This window comes from Hyaena hyaena, unplaced genomic scaffold, assembly GCF_003009895.1.
Source record: "Hyaena hyaena isolate Hyena2069 unplaced genomic scaffold, ASM300989v1 scaffold_403, whole genome shotgun sequence".
Taxonomy (NCBI): domain Eukaryota; kingdom Metazoa; phylum Chordata; class Mammalia; order Carnivora; family Hyaenidae; genus Hyaena; species Hyaena hyaena.
The window spans coordinates 409,748-432,305 of NW_024081035.1; positions in this window are offsets into that span (position 1 = coordinate 409,748).

A 22,558-nucleotide genomic window follows, 5' to 3' on the forward strand; every position below is an offset into this window, starting at 1 on the left:
AAAGCCCCACTAATTTCAAGAACAGGATAGTAGGAGATGACAGCATGACATGGTATACCTGTGTGAGAGTATTAATCAACACATTGGAGGGTGTGCTGTTCTAGGGTACCTGGAAGGAGATGGGGAGAGGGATAAGATTCTCTTTCCAGAGACACCCCACACTCTTCATCATTAGTCCCCCCAAAATACAGAAGCGGAGTGTGAATGTTATACCACTCCCCACGACAAGGTATCTAGTGGGCACTACCATTTGCTTACTCACTCACTCTTTTATACAATGAGTTGTTATCAGACACTTATCTAATATCACTAACATCACGGGTGGGGGTGGTGAATTCTATTGTGTGAAACGAACACACAAAGAGTAATAAGATAGACTCTGCGCTTCCTGGATTGAGATAAGAATGATAGCAGTCTTCACTGAGATCTATATAGCAGGCATGTTGCATATTTATCTTATGTATTCCTCTGAACAACCCCAAATGTAAGTATTTGCTATCATTATTTAAATGATAAAGAGAGTTTAATTTTAGAATGGTCAAGACATATGTATCCAGGGGTGCCTGGATGGCTTAGTCAGTTGGGCGTCCGATTTTGGCTCAGGTCATGATCTCATGGTTCGTGGGTGCAAACCCTGCGTCAGGCTCTATGCTGACAGCTAGCTCAGAGCCTGGACCCTGTTTCGGATTCTGTGTCTCCCCTCTCTCTGACCCTCCCTTCTGATGCTCCCCCTTTCTCTCTCAGAAATAAATAAATAAATAAATAAATAACATTTAAAATAAATAAATAAATAAAATCCTTTAAACAAAAAAAGAAATACATATCCAAGCTCATGCATCTAGAAAATTTGTTCAACCAGGATTTGATCTTCTTCTATTCTGTTCCCAAATCCCTTGCCCTTAACCATTTCAACCTTAGAGTCTAAAAGGGAAGATAAAACATGGATAAAAGCAATCGGGGTAGATATAATGATCCTTGGAATGCTTTCTACATGCCCACCATTTTCTAAAAACTTTACATGTTTTAATTCACTTAAACAGTGACATCATCATGTAGATACTAGTGTTATCCCCATTTTAAGAACAGGAAAACTGAGGCACAGAGAGATTTACTAAAAGTCATACAATCAATAAATGACAATGCTGGTATTTGAGCACGGGGAGACTGGGGCTCAAAGAAACCGTGCTGTCAACATGTTGCTATGCTGTCATTCTCAAAGGACAGATTCGAAACAAGAGAAGGCAGTGATTTCTTGAAGCTATACAGTGGAATAGTATGTGGGAGAAAATAAGCTTTGGGGGAAGATGAAACTTTTGAACTGGTTTTTGGAAAAGAGGTGCACATGTGGTAGGAGGGTGAGGTTCAAGTGGAATGTAGAATACATTCTACTTAAATAGATTTCTCTCCACCACTCTGCCTTTATTCTCTATCTTTCACAATATTTCCCACACAGCAGTTTGTGGTCTATAGTTATGTATTTCCTTACTTCCTCATAAAAAGACCATAAAGGCAGCGACCAGACTCTTTTCATCACTGTGTGCCCAGTGCCAGGCACTCAATCATCACCAACAAACTGGATAAAGGAGAAGGAAGGAAATTGGAAAAACCAGGAAATTTGTAAGGGGTTGATAAATCCTGTAGGAATTCAAGAAACCCATCCAGGATTGGTCAAGGAGGGATTGTGTGGCCAATGGAATCTGAGCCAAGCAATAATTTTTAAATATATTATATTACACTGATTCTAAAATTTACATATTTTCCATGTGAAATGAGTAAAAGGAGTGAAACTAAAACCCATTTTTAATCAACAGTATATTTTAGCTTAATTCGCATCCTTTTTTTCTACCTTAATAAATTGATAGTCCATTTTATAACTGATGATATCTTAGGTCAATGAAATGAAGTATTGATGTAAAGATGGTTTGTCTGACACCTATAAACAATGCCTGTTAGGAAATGAATTGGGAAGACAAAAGCAAACTATGGAATGTCCTGGAAGCCAGTCTTATTGTAGGCTTGATATGAATAATAGGATGCCATAGTGACTTTCTGGGCAAAGGAGTAACTTCACTGAAACAGTGTTTAAGGACGAAGTGACTGGACTCCGCATGAAGAAAAGCCTGAAGATGAAAGAAAATGGCGCCAATGAGGGGAGCCTAGAAGTGAGGAGGTACAGAGACATGTCCCAAAGTCTAGGGTGTTCCAAAGTCAACTGTGTAACTAATACTTTGAGCTGACACGCATCATTTGCCCTTCTGATTTGGGTTACTTCATTAGTAAGATAAAAGGGTAACACAGAGCAGTTTACAGGCTCTGTGAGTTCTAAACCGGGATGCGTATTCCAGGTACGAGAAGGTGGGAGCCTGCTGTGGACTGAAGACAACAACATAAACCATGAATACTTTGGGAGCAGTATTTTGAAGGAAGAATAGTATGTGCAGAAGTTTCAAGTTTGGAGAAAGGATGGAACTGAATCCAACACCGTGTGGCTAAAGATAGGGTCAATGCTGCAGAAAAGCAGAGGAGGATGAGGCTGAGCAGAGCCTTTTGGAAGCCACGTGGAAAGGCTTGGACTTTACTCTAGGAGCAATAGGAAGCCACTGAATAAGCAGTCAGAGCTTTCGTCGTCAAATATACACTTAAGATGGTCATTTTGTCTCATCTGCTGAAAGAGAATGTGGTAGAGGTAAGCCCAGAATCAGCCAATCTACTATGAAGAACCGGTTGGGGGGAAAAATGGAAGAGGCTTACATTAGAGTGATTTAGAGACCGAACTAGCAGGATTTACTAAGAGATTTAGTTTTGAGAGGGAGAAATAAAAATAGTAATTGTAACAGTGGTTGTATTCATTTGCCACGGCTGCCATGAGAAAATACCTACAACTGGGCAGCTAAAATGAAAGACACTGGTTTTCTCATAGTTCTGGAGGCTAGAGGCCCAAGATCAAGGTGTCAGTAAGTCTGGGTTCCTCAGAGGCCTCTCTCCTGGACTTTCAGAGGACTGTCTTCTCACTGTGTCCTCACATGGTCATTCCTCTGTGTGTGTGCATTCCTAGTGTTTCTGTGTCCTAATCTCTTTTTATAAGGACACCAGTCAGGGTGACTTGGGGCCCACCTACCAGCTTCACCGGTTCCTTCAATTAAAACTTTAAAGGCCCTATTTCCAAAAATAGTCATATCGTGAAGTTCCAGGGGGTTGGGCTTCAACATACTAACTTGGGGACCACACAATTTAGCCCATAATGTAGAAATAATAATAGTAATGGCTAATACCTAGAGAACCTACTAGTTCCATTGTATCACTTTTCCCATTTCTGGACTATCTTCCTTTCTTCAGCCCCCTCCCCTCTCTACCCTCAGCTATCCATCTGGTAGCCACCTGCTCTCCTACTCATGTCTTGGGGCTCTGAATCCATCACCAACAAATTGGACACCGAATCACACCTCAGTAGCTCTCCTCCCTAGCTTTCCAGCCATTTATTAAGCATTTTAGTTCCCATTACCATCATGTGAGCTCGCCCCCCCAAACCTGATCAATGGAAACAAAGAAATAAGTACTACACTTCCACCTCTTTAGCAGACATCGTGTACCCTGCCTTCAGTACTCAAGAATTTGGCGCATATCCATAGTCTCCTGCTGAAATGACTGTGACTTTGCCTGTGTAACAGTCCATAAATGCCAGGAAATTAACCCCTCCCCAGGTTAGATTCTCCAGGAAGTACCGTGAGATGGAATTTAGTGTGCAGGATGTTTGTTAAGGAGTTCTCTCAGGATTGACACCCACTGAGATAGGGAAAGCAAATAGGAGTGGACAGAGGCAAAAATCAAGTTGGCCCAGAGCACAGGCCCAGTGACAACCTCAGTCAACCCTGTGGGGAGCTCTGGAGGCAAATCAGAATTGTCCCAAGTTGAGTTTAAATGGCCAGGCTTTCATGTGTAGCAACATGGATGGACCTTGAGGGTGTTATGCTGAGCGAAATAAGTCAGGCAAAGAAGGACAAATATCATATGTTTGCACGTATAGGAGGATTAGGAGGAACTTGACGGAGGAACAAGGGGGAGAAGAAGGGCGGAAATGGTGGGGGAAAGGGAGAGAGGCAAACCATGAGAGACTCTTGAATGCTGACAAAAACTGAGGACTGATGGATGTGGGGGGAGGGGGGGATGGGCATGGAGGAGGGCACTTTGGGGATGAGCACTGAGTGTTATGTAGAAACTAATTTGACAATAAACTATTTATAAAGATGCAAAAAAAAAAAATGGCCAGGCTTTTATATCCCCACTTTGGTCAAACATTGCATATGGGCTACCAGGGAAGGATGTGACCTTGGCAAGGAGGTCTGCACCTAAGGCAATTACTGATAAGGTGGATAGTGGGAAGCTGTCCACTGACAGCACCCCAGAAGCTGGGTGACAAGTCCTTCTCTAAAGGAGAATCTGGGTGGCACTTCATGAGGCCTCCACAAAGCCCAAGCAAGCAGCCCTGAGCCAATGACTGACAAGGGTTGAAGAATAAGTACCCCAGCTTCCTCATTTCTTGGGGTTGGGAGAGATCTCTGAAGCACATTCTGCACTCTCTCCCAGAATTCTCCAGTTTAATTGAGCCTCAGTTGCCCAAAGTGATAACCTGCTTGAAACCACACCATTTACAGGATTTCTTCCCTTCTCCATCTCACTTCCCCACTCTTTACCTATGCTTCCTAGATACACTATGTGCATTTAAATCCTTATCTCAGTGCTATTTTGGGGATAACCCAACCAAAAACATTTCCAAGAGTTTATTTATTCATGTTCTCTACATGATAAAAATAGACATTTTTTAAAGGAATGGAGGTGCCTGGGTGGCTCATTCGGTTAAGCATCCGACTTCGGCTCAGGTCATGATATCATAGTTCATGGGTTTGAGCCCCGTATCGAGCTCTGTGCTGACAGCTAGCTCAGAGCTGGAGCCTGTTTCGGATTCTGTGACTCCCTCTCTCTCTGACCCTCCCCTGTTCACACTCTCTCTCTCTCTCTCAGAAATAAATAAAACATTAAAAAAAAGGTAAAATAAATAAATAAATAAATAAATAAATAAATGGCCTATATTCCTAGGCTAAATTGCTTCCCTTTCGTTGCAATTTACACCTTTTTTTCTTCGATTAAACCAGTTATTTGAAGTAGTCATCAGTGACCTTGACATATGCTAATGCCTATAAGGTGCAGACTGTTCATAGAAAGTGCTGATTTCTCCAGGATGATGTTTCCTGTTTATCAGAAGGACCCATGCATTCGACAAGAAAACATCCTTAGCACGTCTCTGTGACTTCATCAAAAGCTGGTCGGTGAGGCACATTCCTCAGTCATAAATCGAGCAGACAACAAAGTCAATCTTCTCTGAATGGTTATGTCTGGCACGTGCTTATAACAACTTGGTGGCTGCTCGAGTCCCCACATCTGTATTCAGCAGCAGCTGTCCAGCGAAATGGTCTCCATATACCTCAGGAGTACCTGCTGTTGGCCTATTTGCACAGACAGATAGAACCAGAGAATTGCTCTTCCTGGCATGGATGACAGATGGGCTGACGACCTCCAGAGGGTTTGGTTGCTATGCTAGGCCTGGCAGATGCAGGTGGTAGGTGACTACGCAAACGCCTGTAACCATGAACAGCTTTCCTTTATGTGGGAAGGTTCCCTTAGTTGACAGTTATGTGGTAAGGGGAATGTTTGCTTTTGGTCTCCTTTACTTCCTTTTTACCTGTGGCCCTTCACCATTTAGATCCATTTGAGTTGTCAAGAAAGAGAAGAAAAATCGAAAAATCTTTGGCTTTTAAGTTGAAGAGCCACAGTCCAGCCATCACAGGAAGTGTTCAGAGAACATGTGCAAAGAGAATTTTTCCCACCATCTAAAAAATTTTCATTGTCTCAGGACAATGAAAAGGAGTGCAGGGAGTTCACTTAGAAGGTAGTGCCAGGGAGCGGCTCCCAGAAGCGCAAGTGAGAGGTGACACAGGGAAGGGAGGAAAGTAAATAAATGGGGTGTTGATGAGCACTGTGCTATGTGGGCAGCTGGTGTTAAAATTTACCAGGGCCCCTCTGAGAAACTGTGTGAAGCAACCCTCAGAATCTTCCCACTGAAAGACATGCAGATTGGGGCCCTGAACTCCCAAATCTCCTCCCCTGCTGGCCAACAGCTTCCCACTGAGATGTCAATACTGTATAATTCTGGGCGGTACCTGCTCGGCCACGCGTGCTCTCATGGCACCAGAGAAAGCCCTCATGCAGAGAAACAGAGAGAGACAGGTGCGGGCACTTTGAGTGGGGAACTGGCAGTATGCTGGAAGTGTTTTTAGCTACAGCTCACAGGGGTTAGGGAATGAGAGAATACAGGGCAAGGGACCAGCAGAGCCTGCTTCAATATGCTTGCCAGCTGAAGGGAAGGCAGTGAGGGCCAGAGGCAGATGGAAAGAAGGCCATGAGAGACCGTGTGACTCTCTGAAGGGGGGCTCTACCACTTCTGTCCCTCATCCTCCACTGCTCAAATCCAGGGTAGGGAAGAATGACTGAACCCCCATAAAACTCTTAGAGTCTAAGGCAGTGAGAACTTCAGTTCAAGTTCCTGGCAGGGCCCTTGAAAGCAAGCAGGCCCTTGAGTCCCCCCATACCTCAGTAGCTTTAAGAACAACATAGAGGGGCGCCTGGGTGGCTCAGTCGGTTAAGCGTCCGACTTCGGCTCAGGTCATGATCTCATGGTTCGTGGATTCGAGCCCTGCGTCGGGCTCTGTGCTGACAGCCAGCTCAGAGCCTGGAGCCTATTTCAGACTCTGTATCTCCCTCTCTCTCTGACCCTCCCCTGCTCACACACACTCTCTCTCTCTCTCTCTTTCAGAAATAAATAAAAATATTTTTTAAAAATAGAACAACATAGAGCAAAAATGATGTCAGTGAGGGTAATCTCCGAAAACACAAAAATATAAGAAGGCTAGAAGGGCGTCTGGGTGGCTCAGTCGGTTAAGCATCTGACATTGGCTCAGGTCATGATCTTGCGGTTTGTGGGTTCCAGCCCTGCTTCAGGCCCTGTGTGGACAGCTCAAAGGCTGGAGCCTACTTCTGATTCTGCATCTCCCTCTCTACCCCTCTCCCACTCATGCTCCATCTCTCTCTCAAAAATAAATAAACTTAAAAAAAAAAAAAGAAATACAAGCTTAAGGAGAATATGAATATCTCAGCAAAGTCAGAGTGAAAGGTAGTGATGGCAGAGAAGAATGCGGCTGAGACCATGGTAGCAGGTGTCAGCAAAAAAGCAGAGACCAAAAACGTTCCAGATTCCTCCCGCCAAAGCCATGGCACTCTACAAATTCCCTGAAACCTTAGATGCTGCTTCAGGGAGGATGGGGGAGCGAACATGTCTAAAGTGACAGAGGCTAAATCTAAAATGACTATGTGTCTTAGTTTGGGCTTCCCTAAAAGAAGAGCCTGAATTTGAGGGTAGCTGCTTTCTGGGAAGGTAAGGGGAGGGGATTCCAGAGAACAGGAGTGAGGGACTAGAAGAAAGAAACTGGGCAAGAAGCAAAGCCAATGTAAGGGAGCATTACTGAGGCAGCCCTTGTGAGTAATAAGAATTTACTTCCTTTGGAACGTCCTGAGAATCACAGAGAATTGTCTGCCTGAATGATGGCAAGCTGAGGCGTTTATCCATGGACCCCAATCCCCAAATGGTCAAGAGATGCCCTCCATATTAGTCTGGTTCTCCAGCAAAACAGAAATAGTAGGGTGTGTGTGTGTGTGTGTGTGTGTGTGTGTGTGTACGCGCAGAAAGAGATTCATTATAAGGAATTGACTCACATGATTACAGAAGCTGACAAGCCACAAGATTTGCAGGGCGGAGTGGGCACACTGGAGACCTAGGAAAGCTGACCGTGTGGTTCCAGTCTGAAGGGCAGAATCAAGGCTCAAGAGAAGCCATTGTTTCAGTTTGAGTCTGACAGCAGGAGAAAGACAATGTACCAGTCCACAGGCCATTAGGCAGGGAGAGTTCTCTCTTGAGGTACAGTCAGCCTTTTTGTTCTACTCAGGCTTTCAACTGATTGGATGGGGCCCACCCACATTATCCTGGCAGTCTGCCTCGCTCAGTCTACCAATTTGAACACTAATCTCATCCAAAAACTCCCTCAGAGAAACACCCAGAATGATGCTTAATATCTGGGCACCCTGTAGCCCAGTCAAGTTGACACATAAAATTAACCATCACACCCTCAGAAGTGTTCATTCTTCTGGACTTGCAAGCTGCCTATATACTACAGGCCAAGCTAGCGCCTGCCAACATTCATGAGTTAGAAGGAACCCGTGGGCAAAAAAAAGCAGAGACTCAGCACATAAACCTCAGCCTCGAGGCTGACAGTTGGAAGTAAGTCAAAGCCCATACGGTACTGTGCATTCGGCCAAGATTTATATCAGAAGTCAGGCACAGATGATGTGATTGGGGGCATAAGAGCATCCTATCTATTAGGTTTTCCAGAATTTATTAAGATTATTATTTTTCTGCCATCGACAGAATAGGGATTCAAAAAAGAGATTAGACTGAGTTACAGAAAGATGTAGAAAGCTACACTTTCTGCACATCTGCTTTTTGTAGTCTGGGATATACTTACCCACTTCACAAGTATTACCTTAACAAGCTAGATCTGATGAATCAGATCTCAGCAATCAAAGGATTGCTGCCCAATCATCTCATGTCTAATGTGCCTGTAATTTATTCTTCTGCATTAATTCATCCATTAAACATTTATTGAGTAGGTAAGCCATGATGCCAGTTGGGATCACAAAAGGTAGACAAGGTGAATATTCTGCTCACTGATACCTTCCTTACTACTTGCTCCCAAAGACAAAAGGTTGATTTTGTGAATACTGGCAACTGTATAGGATTATAATGTCAGTGTAATTGGGCACAGTGTCTCAAAATGGAGATTGGGAAGAAAAACAGATATTTATCCAAACACTGGAGGTCACAGAAGTCCACACGGAGTCATTTCCACTCAAAAGAAAATTGCTTGACCTCAAACATCCAGGCATGCCTACACCTAAATTTATAAAACTAAAAAATTTCTCTTCTGGGAGCCTGGTGGCTCAGTCAGTTAAGCTTCTGACTTTGGCTCAGGTCATGACCTTATGGTTTGTGGGTTCGAGCCCTGCACTGGGCTCTGTGCTGACAACTCAGAGCCTGAAGCCTGCTTCAGATTCTGTGTGTGTGCCTCTCTCTCTCTCTGCCTCTCCTCCACTCATGCTCTGTCTCTATCTGTCTCTCAAAACTAAATATACTTTAAAAAAAATTTCTCTTTGAATTCATACCACCACCATTCTGTTTCTTTTTACCACTTGGCAATAAAGGAGTCAAACCAAACATATGATTTCTTTTTATTTTTCTCGCTCACAAATAAGTGTTTGGTGTCTCCAAAATGTTCTTCCTGTATTTCCTCCCTTTTTCCTTCCTATTAACTTTTACCTTTCTGTAGTTTTACCTTCTCTCACTCTTTCCCAAGTCCAGAGCAAGAAGTAGGAAGTAGAAGTAGGAAGCCAGTGTGGAAGAAGGAGAGAGCAAGAAAATTGATTAATTTTTAAGAAAATGATTTCATCAATGTTTTTCCCCTTCCAAACCCCAAACAAAAATGAACTTCCAACAATACTCCCAGGTTATTCATTTGAACTAAGGAGATCCACAGTGTGGACCATATGCCATCAGTGAGCTATACAGAGTTTCCTGAGGGGCCACCGAATGATCTAGACTACAGGTTCTGGGGCAGCCGGTTAAGCATCTTCATTTCTGCTCAGGTCACAATCTCATGATTCATGAATCCAAGCCCCACTTCAGGCTCTGAGCTGACACCGTGGTACCTACCTAAGATTCTCTCTCCACTTCTCTCTGCCCCTCAGTTACTTGCACTCTCTCTCAAAACAAAGAAATAAACTTGAAAAAACCCTATAAGTTCTGTGGTTGTTACAGGGGAGTGATACATTATAGTGTATGTATTCCACAGACTTTATTACCTTTTTTTAACTTTTATTTATTATTGAGAAACAAAGAGACAGAGCATAAGCATTTGAGGGGCAGAGACACGGGGAGACACAGAATCAGAAGCAGGCTCCAGGCTCCTAGGTATCAGCACAGAGCCTGATTCGGGGCTCGAATTCACAAACCGTGAGATTATGACCTGAGCCGAAGTAGTATGCTTAGCCGACTGAACTAATCAGGTGCCCCTATTATCTTTATCATACTCTGACAATATGTTAATAATAGAAATAATAATAGCTAGCATTTGTTGGGTATTAATGTGCCAGGTACTCTCAGAAATGCTTTCTTTACATGTACTAACACATTTATTCTTCACACCAAACTTAGGGTTTGGTCATCCCTATTTACAGGGAGGGAAATGAGCACTGAGAGGTATAACTCATTCCCCACGATCACATAGTTAGTAACCAGTGGGGCCAGTCCGAACCGAGGCATTCTGGCTGGAACTCTGTGCTACCGTGCCTTTGCATGAGCCGTAGAGCAGTATTGAAATCTGTCATATATAAACTAAAATGAGCAGCTTGCTAGTTGTTTACTAAGGATTCTCATTCAGTATTCTAATTGGCTAGTGACACAATACCACGCAGCCCAAAAAGTCTCCTATGAAGCATGAGCATAAGCAGTATTTGATTCTAAATTGCTACGTCCAATTCTCAGTCCTGACTGCACTTGATCTATCAGTGGCATTTGACACAGGTTCCCTCCGCTTCAGTACACTTTCTCTTCTTTTCTTCCAGAGTACCAGTCTCTCTTGAAAGGGGCATGCTTGGACATTGCTGCTTTTTTTTTTTTTTTTTTTTTTTTTTTAATTTCATTTGGCCATTGTTTCTTCGGTCTCTTTGGCTGATCCCTCCTTATATATAGACCTGATAGTACTGGAAGGCATCAGAGTACAGTCCTTTGTCCTCCTTCCTTATATGTAACTACCTACACATTTTTGGTTAGACAATCCATTCTCACATCTTAAATACCATCTATTTACATGCCAGTAAGTCCCAATGTTTAAGCCCAGCCCAGCCTTCTCCTTCCTGAACTCTAAACTGCCTACTTCAACGTCTTCCCTTAGATATCTAATAAACACCTGAACCTTAATACGACTTGAACAGTCCTGTTCTTTCCCCCCAAACATGATCCTCACACAGCCTTCTCCATCTTCAAATGATGGCAGCTTCATCCTTCTGCTCACCCAAGGCAAAACCCTTGGAGTCACGCTTGACTTTTCTCTTGTTTCCACATGCTGTGTAAAGTCCACGGAATGTATCCACAGCACGACCACTTCCCAACGCTGCCGCTGAGCGCTGACTGAGCCACCGTCCCCTTTTATGAGGAGGACCTCAGGCGATTCCTGATTGGAATCCTTGCATTGCCTTCTCACCTTCCTACAATCTATTCTCAGTCTAGCAGCCTAATAGAGTATAAGCTATACCATGTCACTGTGCACAAAATCCTTCCACAGCTTCCCAATCTCACTGGGACATGAAGAATGCCTCCCATCACCCTTAGCTTTCTGACATCATCTTTCCCCTTGCTCATCGCACTGGCGCCACACTGGCTGCCTGTTTCTCCACAGGCACTCTCCTGTCTTAGAGCCTGTGCTCCACAGCCTGTCCACTGGCTGTGACCTCTCCTTAGATGTCCTTCTATTAGAAATCCACGTGGCCGGGGTGCCTGGGTGGCTCAGTCGGTTAAGCATCCAAATTTGGCTCAGGTCATGATCTCAGAGTTCGTGGGTTCAAGCCCGGCATCAGCCCTGTGCTGACAGCCAGCTCAGAGCCTGTTTCAGATTCTGTGTCTCCCTCTCTCTCTGACCCTCCCCTGCTCATGCTGTCTCTCTCTCAGAAATAAATAAAACATTAAAAAAATTTTAAATAAGAAATCCACATGGCAAATACTTCACGTGAAGTTTCTTCTTAAATGTCTCCTTCTCAATGAGTCTCGCTCTTATGTGCCCCTATTTAAAATAATAACTAATCCTCTACACTTAATACTCTCAATCTCTTTACTTGGCTCTCCATTTTTCTTCTTAGATAGTAATTGCCGACTACTGGCAATTTACTTATTTTATTTATTCTTTATTATCTGCATCTCCCACTAGAATGTAAGCACTAAAAGGGCAAGACTCTTTTTCTTTTTTATTCATAGATATATCCTAAGACCTTTTGCTAGAAAAGTTGGCACATAAGAGGCTCTCAGTAAGTACTTTTGCATAATTAGTTAATCCTCCAATGTTCAGAAAGCTCTTTCTTAAAAAAATATGTGTTGCATTGAATTGGTCATGGTTTTTCAATTACTACTCTTGCTTTTTATTGATCACTGCCATTAGTTTAGCTGCATAATTATGATTTAACTTGTTTTTATTTTATTAAACTTACATGTCTTGCAAAGAGTCTATTCAGCAACAGCGTGTTTTGACCCATAATCTCTCAATAAATACACTTTAAGTGATTTGTATTGAGGTGCAAATATATTCGAATTGGCCATACTTTGTGGCTGAAACAAATATACGCAAAATCCCCACAATTTTGCTTTTATGGTGGGGGATACTTTATTAGCGACACACTACCTATTAATTTGGGTTATTTAAATAACATATTTCAAGGCAAATGTAAAATTACTAAGCTGTATTCCAGTTTAAAAGGTACCAATATATAATAAAAAATCATATGCATAGGTTTAAATCCCCCTAGTAACACATGTTACTGTAAGAGCAAGTAAATCGCTACTTTTTAACTTTTGTTTCTCTCCAATTCTTTAGTATAAAGTCTGTTTCAACAGAAAAGTGGGTCTAATGATTGAGCCTGTACAGTCTGTCTCCCGTCTCTATGAGCCACATTCAAAAATATATGAGATCCACTGATCTTGGGGTCGCTGAATACGTTTGAAGAGTGTATGATCAGGTGATTAAGAACTCAGTCTCTGGAATCAGTCACGCTTAGATATGAATTCCCAGATCATCAACTACTCGTCATGTCAACTTGGGCAAATTACATAACCTCTCAGCCTCTCCACTTCTTCATCAGGAAAATGAAGATAATATTAGTGCTTACTTCAAAGAGCCATTGAGAGGATTAATTGAGTTAATGCACCTATCTGTGCACTTAGCACAGTATCTGGAACATACTTTGGTTCAATAAATATTAATTATGACTAAATTATCATTTTTAACAATATATACACAATGAAAACATAGCACTTACAATGAATGACATCACCAGGAGAGGTGAGGTTTTGTACAGCTACAGAATCCAGGTTATGCCTATAGGGGAAAACATAAACCAAATATTGGTTTCTTAGATTTTATATGGGAAAATTTTTAAAAGGCACAAGTTTCCCAAGGTCAAAATTAATTTTGTTCTGGGCTTTGCAAATCCCTCCTTTAATTGTATAAGCATCTGCAAATGAGAGAACTGAGTATCTAAGTTTATTTTTCCTCCAAAGACAAAAAAATTGAGGGTACCCAAATTGTTTGCTAATGCATAATACAAGACCTAAATGGGGAAAATAAATCTTCAAAGGCTTTATCTGCAATCCCTTCTCTAGCCATGATAGCCTTAAGATATATATTAATTTCTTAAACTAATAGAAATGTCCTACCTTTTGACGTTACAAGTTAAAATAGGCTACAAGTGGGGGAGGGGAAGGGGGGTGATGGGGATGGAGGAGGGCACTTGTGGGGATGAGCACTGGGTGTTATATGGAAACCAACTTGACAATAAACTATTAAAAAACAAATAAATGGGCTACAAGACTCAGTGAACAGTATACATATAATGTAGGTAAGTATTTCAAATTTAATATTTCTTGATTTCATGAGTATATAATGTTTAAGAACTAATTTTATGCTAACACCTTCCATTGATTCTCAAAAATAAACATTAGGAAAAAAAGAAAATGGATGGGCTATTGAAGACATATTTTTACAAAGAAAACACACAGATGGCCAACACACACATGAAAAGATGTTCAACATCACTTATGATCAGGTAAATGTGAATCGAAACCAAATGAGATACTACCTCATACCAGTCGGATGGCTAGTATCAAAAAGACAAAAAGAAATAACAGGTGTTTGAAGGGATGTGGAGAAAAGGGAAACTTCAGCCACTTTTAGTGGGATGTAAACTGGTACAGCTGCTATGGAAAACAGTATGGAGGCTCCTTAAGAAATTAAAAATTGAGCTATCATATGATCTAGTAATTCATACTGGGTATTTACCCAAAGAAAATGAAAACATTAATTTGAAAAGTTATATGCACCCTTATGTTTACTGTAGCATTATTTACAATAACCAAGACATGGAAACAATCTTAGTGTCTATCAACAGATGAATGAATAAAGAAGATGTGGTATATATACACAATGGAACATTAATCAACCATTTTAAAATGAGATATTGTGATATGCAACAATATTAATAGACCTAGAGGGTATTATGCTAAGTGAAATTAGTCAGACAGAGAAAGACAAATACCATATAATTTCACTTATATGTGGAATCTGAAAAATGAACAAGAAAATAAAAATAGGCTCATAAATACAAAGAAGAAACTGGTGATCACAAGAGAAAAGGGGACTACGGAGATAGGGTAAACTGGTGAAGAGTATTAACAGGTACAAGCTTCCAGTTATAAAATAAATAAGTCATGGAGATGAAAAGTACAGCATAGGAAATATAGTCAATAATATTGCAATAATTTTCTATGGTCACAGATAGTGACTATACTTATGATGGTGAGCATTTTGTAATGTATAGAATTGTGATATCAATATGCTGCATGTCTGAAACTAATACAATATTGAGTGCCAACTATGTTTCAATTTAAAAAATTAAAAATTTCCCACACTACCTACCTCCCCTTTGTATGTCATAGTCAACCATCAACTCTAGAGTTTGAGTCTGACTGCTATTGAATAATTTCAGTAACCGTTAGGGATTAGTGAATTCTTTAATCTCACTAGTTTTGAGGAATTCTCTCATGAAACTCGAGAGTAGACAGTATGATGTACAGAAATAATACCAGGCAGTCTGACATCCATTTAACTGCAGTGTGGGAAATCTGGAGTGTAATCATACTGCTTGGGCTGCACTGCTTTGGTCAGCCTATGAGATGTATTTTTGGTGTGTATCTGAAAGGACATTTTCATCCTAAGTTTAATTGCATTTATTTAGCAATAAATACCAATAAATGGGAATTATATTACGCTTGACTATTTTCCAAATGAAAGAACAAAGGAATCTATAGAACCTGGCCATCTGTAATCCTTGTCATGTGCCTGGAATATATATGTGTTACGTTATCTGGCTCCTGCTACCTGTTCTTCCATCTAAACCTTTTGATTCATGCTACCTCATTCATTTCTTTGACATATACTTTAGGCTCATTGGAACTCTTTTCTAGGTGATGACACACAGCACAAATGGTTCTCGGTCTTTATCAACACGAATACTTTTTAATTACATCAGCATTTCCTACTGGAAAACATATTTGTTCCAGGAAAGCATTTGGCATTCTTGAATAATAATTTCCAAAAGTTTTTAATCCAAAGAAGAAGACTTAAAGCTTATTTCCCTTTCTTATACACACTGGAATAAAAATGAGATGCATGTTTTAGGGATAAATTACTTAACTGTCCATTGGTATATTTATGTATAAGAATGTTTTTAAAGCCCACATCTTGTTTTTGTTTTTGTTTTTTTAGTATTTATTTATTTAAGTCATCTCTACACCCAACATGGGTCTTGAACTCATGACCCAAGATCAAGTCACATACTCTTCCAACTGAGCCAGTCAGGAGCTCCACCACATATCTTGTTTGAAATGACACACACAAACATAAGGCATTAATAAAATTAAAGAGTAATAAAATAAAATTCACACACACACACAAAAAAAAAAGAAAGAAAAGAAAATGGGTGGACACCATGACAGTTTTCACACAGAGAACATGGCAGAAACATTAGACACTGTTTCTAATGTCTGAGGCCAGAAGGCAAGAGACTGACAGCTTCCGCTTCCTTTCTCTCAGAATATAGTCCCTGGGAGAATCTGGTGGTTCGCAAAGTTGGGAGCTTCCTATGTGAAACATGAAACTGTTCAATTTTTTTTTTTATTAGCCCCCAATTCATTTCAGGCAGAAGTAGCTAAATCTTCCTAGAATAGTTATATATACCTATTAGTCCTTAAACTATTGTTAAAATATGCTTTAATATTATTAATGAGCAATGAATCACTTCAAGGACTTTCTAAATTATGGGATTTCATCTCTGTACTTTCATATGCAAAATTCTAGAGGATGAAAATTAATATTGTCTAAAAGGCTGAGCTGACAGTATATTGGGATGAGGATTGGATATCAATGAAATGCTGATCCTTATTTAAAAAATGAAGTTTTCCAGCTCAGTTCAGCCATGACTCATTGAAGAAGACATATTTTAAACAGCTGTAATTAACTTGTTCACAACTCAAGTATGGAAGGACAATAGCTTCTTCAATCTATTCCTCCGGAGTTGAGGGTCTCAAATGAGTTGTCCATTTTTTGGATTCATTACATAAATTCGGAACTTAATCTTTTCTCAAGCAGTAGCTCAATGATTGGCTCATTCATTCATTCAATAAATTGGGTGCTATACGACCCGTCAGGCACTGTGTTGGGTCCTAGCAATACCAAGGTAAACAAGACAGACTTGGTCACTACCATGGAGATCATATTCTAGCAAAAAAGCCACATTCAACCAATAGCAAATGTGTTAAGAGCTAAAAGAAGAAAATATCAGGAACTATGCAAGCACATAGGAGAAGAATTTAACACTATAGAAAGTATGAGAAGGATGCCTGTACATTGTACAACTTGATCCCAATAAACAGCACCAGATGCCCCAGGCTTTGTACGATTTAAGGTATAAAGCAATGAAATGGAAAGGGATACCAAAATACCCATCTTTTTATTGATAGATCCTTACTTAGAGGACACAGCTTAGAATGCAAGCCAAAGAGACCTGAATTAAACATACTTATGCACTCACCCAGAGCACGTAGTTCTAGAGCAGGCTAAGCAAGAAAGGCAGAGCTGGGCTAGGCATGCCCAGTTATTATTTCCAATTTTATCATCCAAGCAAAGCAAATCACTCATGAACAACAACAAAAACAACAAAGCAGAGAAGGATCAGAAGTGTTGCATCAATAGAATTTCTTCCACTTGGAAGAAACCATAATGAGTGGGTAAGACACAGGAGCTTATTTACACAAGAAAAAGCCACTACTTCTCTCTCTAACTAGTTTCTTCTTGTCCTGCTGTTCTCTTTTACAACAAAAGAAAAATTGTTCTGAAAGTCATCTCCACCTTCCTGATGGTTTCTATTAACAGCAAAAAACCCACTGCACAAATAGTTCAAGATTTAATAAATGCTTTTGATGTATAGAATGATCCTTTTGCTGATTCATCAATAAGAGTAAAAATGCAGTTTGACCAGATTGGACACTTAAAATGCTTTCTATTATTACCGTATGTTTTCCCAAGTGCAAAGCTGAGTGTCTAAGCAATTCCACTTAAAATACAGTAGATCAGTGTAATAAATGCCAATTGAAAAGCTTCCAGCAAATGTTTCAGGCTAAATTTTCTCTGTTCTACCTTCTGAAGAGAATATTTTCTTTTTTAAAAACTCAAGGAAAAAGAAGGACTAATAAAAATTAAGTATAAATATTTCCAGATAGCTCACATTTTCAATCCCTGCTCTTATACCAGCCTCAGTATTTCTTTGTCCATCCTTCAGATTAGTAAATTTTTAGTTCCCAAAATATTGCAGAAACCAAGCTGAACACTGGTACTTGGCAAAGGGGAGAAGCGAAATCATGCATGTGAAAGCACAAGTCAATGTAAAAAGATTCATTATCAGTTGCCATCTTGCAAAAGTGATAGGATCTCCCTTAATAAATTGATGAGCAGATTCATATTTCAAAGAAAATCATAAAATGGAAAATGGGGATGCTTTTAACACTGTTCATTTCCAGAAGCTTCCTGGATGCTTGCAATAATTATTTTTTTTAAAAAAAAAAAAGGCGGGGGGCGCATGGGTGGCTCAGTTGGTTAAGCATCTGACTTCAGCTCTGGTCATGATCTCACAGTTTGTGGGTTTGAGCCCCACGTCAGGCTCCGTGCTAACAGCTAGCTCAGAGCCTGGAGCCTGTCTTTGGATTCTGTGTCTCCCTCTCTCTCTGACCCTCCCCTGCTCATGCTGTCTCTCTCTCTCTCTCTCAAAAGTAAATAAAACATTAAAAAAGAAAAACACTAGGTAATGGTGGTAGGCTAAGAGCAGAGAGGTCCCCAAATCTCATTATGCTCCAAGTAATATTGCCTCTTCCCGGACTCTACCCACAAGTGAAGAGGAGGAAGCTGAGCTTGCATTCTCGGCAAGGCTTCTACCCTACCCTGGACACCATCGCCCCAACACTCACAGCCTTACCACCCCTACCTGTCTTGGAGACCGTCAGCACTAGTTCTGTATGCCTCCAAATCAGAAAGCTCCAAATCCCAGCCTATCCCCCATCCCCGTATGGCTCTGCATAGTCCTTAGTCTGACCTATCTAACCTCCCCTGGCTGCAAATTCTTCCAATGCCCTCTCTGGAGCTCAGGATTTAACATCAGTGAAACCTTTGTGCTCCAAGTGCTGGCTGCTGGGTGATATAGCACCGGTATTATGTACTCCGAGATTCTGAGGTGGCCCACCTGAGCTCAAGTCCCAGCTCCCCAGGTTGCTAACCAATCATGAGAAATATACGTAGCCTATATGGGCTCTAATTTCCCCATCTATAAAATATGGCTGAAAATAGCATCTTCCCCAGAGACCTTGTTTTGAGGATTAAATAATTAATATATAAAAGCCATAGAAGAGTTCCTGGCACAAGGCTAGTACCTTAGAGGTATTTTTTCCTTTCTTTCACCTTCATTCTCCCAATGAACCCTGGCTCTCCCCTGATGCTGCTTTCCCTAAAGCTCCAGTAGGTGATATCTGTTTTCTCCCCCCCCCCCTTATCTCTCATACTAATGTGACTGAGAGTTGAATAGAAGTCTTTCTTGCTCGTCATTTCCCCGTTCAGACGATTATCCTTCCCTCCTCCCAATGCATCTGAAGTCCATGCATCAAACTACACTACCCATTATCACTCCTTGTAGCAGCATTTCTAGAGCAGTAGATCACCTGTCTCATTCCCTGAGGATTTCAGCTCCTGAATGCTTGCTGCTCTAGTCCTATGGTGTCATGCTTTCTGGTGACTGTAGTGTCTATGGGGATGATTCTTTCAACTCCCTGGCTTTTTACCTTCCTCACCACTTCACTTCCAGTGGTTTTTTCCTCAACTTTAACTCAACACCTCGCTCCCTTGGTTATATCCTACATAGACCTTGCCATTGCCAATAAATCCATCCCCCTCCACTGTCTCATTCTCTGACCATTGTCTCCAATCTTTCAGCTCAATCTCTTGGCCATGCCAAACCCCAACAATTACTTGTCTTCAAAGTTCTCTTGGTTCACTGATTCTACAACTCATGTCCATATTTCCCTGCATATTATTAATATACCAGTGCATGGTCTGTTATTACAGTCCCTTCCTTCCATACACCCTCAACTACCTTGTGCTACTACCCTTCATTATACTCGCCTGGCAAAACCCAGCCCTAGTTAAATCCAGCTCTTGACAGCTCTGGGCTTTCTTCCACAGAGCCTAAAAGGGCTGGAGGAGGCTTCAAAATTATGCCTACTAATCTCACTTTATAGTAGTAATCACTAACCTAAGAAAGCTCATCTGGACCCAATATGCATACTGTTTTTCTCTACTCCTTTAACTCTCCTACTTTACTCAATAGCTCTTGAATACATCTCCTCTCTCCTCAAACTTCTAATATCTCTTCCATAATTCTTCTTTTCAGATGGGACTGATCCCTCCTATTTCGTGAGAAAACAGAAGAGGTCAGAAGATAACATTTCCATCAGACGTTTTCCATTTTCCCCTTCAGATTCACGCTCCACTCTTTTCCAGCCAGCTCTGTGCCTGAGACATTGCATTCTATGGGTGGCATCAGCTATGTTACCCCCCTGGATACCAGTTGACCCAGCCAATGAGAGGACCAGAGAATTGAAGGCAAGAGGAGAGTGAACTCCAGAGCTTTATTCCCTTGGCTCTCTCCCTTCTGTTTTGATTGAGAGTTACTGCATTTCTTTTATTCAAGTCTCCAGCTCTGTCAGGCAGCCCTGTCCTCTAGTTATAGGCACAGCGGGAGCTCCACTGGATTCTAATAACAGCCCTTCCACTTGACTCTTGAGACCAAGGGTGGCAGTAGCTACTGTTCACATGAAGTGCTTCACCGGCTCTTAGTAGTTGCCCCAAACTTGCCCATTTCTTTGTAAGTAATTATGCCATCAGTTTCTGTCCAAGCCCTTCTAACTTATTCCCACCTCCCTGCATTTGTGATTACTCTCCGCCACCAGTTGCCCCAAACTTGCCCATTTCTTTGTAAGTAATTATGCCATCAGTTTCTGTCCAAGCCCTTCTAACTTATTCCCACCTCCCTGCATTTGTGATTACTCTCTGCCACCCCTCCTGTTGCAAGGATGAACAGTCTGGCTCTTTGGTAAGTCAAACCCCTGTACTTGTCTCCAAACTCTCTTACCAATTAGCTCTCTAACAATTTATCATTTTTGCTCCTTCTCTCCCTACTGGATCATACCAATCAGAATGCAAACATGCTGGAAAAGTCTACTTAAAAATCCTCCCACTACTCATATCTCCCTCTAGCAGCCGCCCCATTTCTCTGTTCCACTTCAAAGCAAAACCCTCCAAAGTGTGGTCTATTCTATCTCCCCTGCCTCCCAAACATTCTCTCCATATCTCACTCCAAACAAACATCCTTCTCTAACACTTGACAAAAACAGCCATCAACCAGTTATCAATGACCTCCCCATTGAGGAGTCCAATGGCCAATCAGTCATCACCTCAAGGACCCATTGGCAGCACGTCACACATGTGATCACTCCCTCCTTCTTGAACTGCTTGCGTCCCTTGGCTCCAGGACAAAACTTTCTCTCGGTTATTTGCAATCTCACTGTCTACTCTTTTCTAGTAGATTTTGCTTGCTTCCCCCATTTAATATTGGAACGTCCTAAGACTCATTTCACAGGCCTCTATACTTGTTGATTTAAGTGACTTCATCCACCCTTCATGTCTTTAAATTCCACTTTGTCTCTACCCAGACCTCTCCTGCAAAATATAGGGTGGCTTATATACCCATCTAGGCAACAAACTTTGAGGTATATTAGGCTTTTCAAATTTTTTAGCATGTCCAAAGTCAAACCACCGAACCCCCCCACCCATCTCTCAACCCACTGCTCCTAAACTTCTCCATCTCAGAAAGTGGGAACTCCATCCTTCCAGCCATCTTTGCCACCTGCACCATCTTTGACTCCTCTCTTCTTTTCACATCCTACGCCTTATCCATCAGCAGATTCTACTGGCTGCACCTTCAGAATATAATCAAAATCTCACCTTTCCTTACTATCTCCACATTACTCCTCTCAGCTAAGCCAATGTCTCTCTTGACTTACAGTTTTATAGCCACCTAGGTTGTCCCACTGCTCAGATGAGACTTCTCCTGGCATCCAATATAGTAGAGGAATTTTCCTAGTCCCTTTACTCAGCTATGGTTTCTCACATAGCACTTATCACCATCTGACATAATCTATGTTCACAAGGTTATTATCTATCACCCCTTAGATTCAATGAAAGTAAGGATCTCTGTTTTCATTTATTGCTATATTCCCAGTGCCTTCCAGAGTATGTGACACACAGAAAGCACTCAACTAATATTTTTCAAATGAATGGTTGAATCAGTATTGGAGTAAGCCACAATGATACCATGATCTAAATTCTTATCACTAAAAGAATGGGAGACCCAGAAAGACCTGTATGACTAGGAAATCACAGCATGAACAGCCATTGTCAAATACTCATGTACTAAATGGTCAGTCTTCAACCCTTGTAAACTGTCAGCCGGTGGAGAGCTTTATCTTGTTTGGTCCTAAATTAATACGTAGTACATTACTACATACAAAGCTTGGAAAACCAGTTCTTGAAGTATCCACTGTTGCTTTAGGAAAGAAAAAAGACAATCCGCTCCAGCTGGGGTGAAAAGTAAGGGAGGGAGAAAACTAAGGCAGAAGATGGGGACTGTGATAAACTATTTGGGAAACGGGGCCATGTTAGAAACAATAGAAGATAAACTTGGATAGAGGGGAACTGACTGAAATGATACTCATCAAACATTTATTAAACACTCACTCCAAACTTAGTGAGGGGGAAGGGCAAGATGGCGGAGAAGTAGGGAGCTCCGTACCTGCACTCCCGCCCAGGCATCACACAGAAAAGATCTGAAGCCATAGGAAACCGTACCACACCCAAGAGATTGGGAGAGAAAGGACGCAGACTGCACTGAGAAAGCCTTCTAACATGAGTGCGAA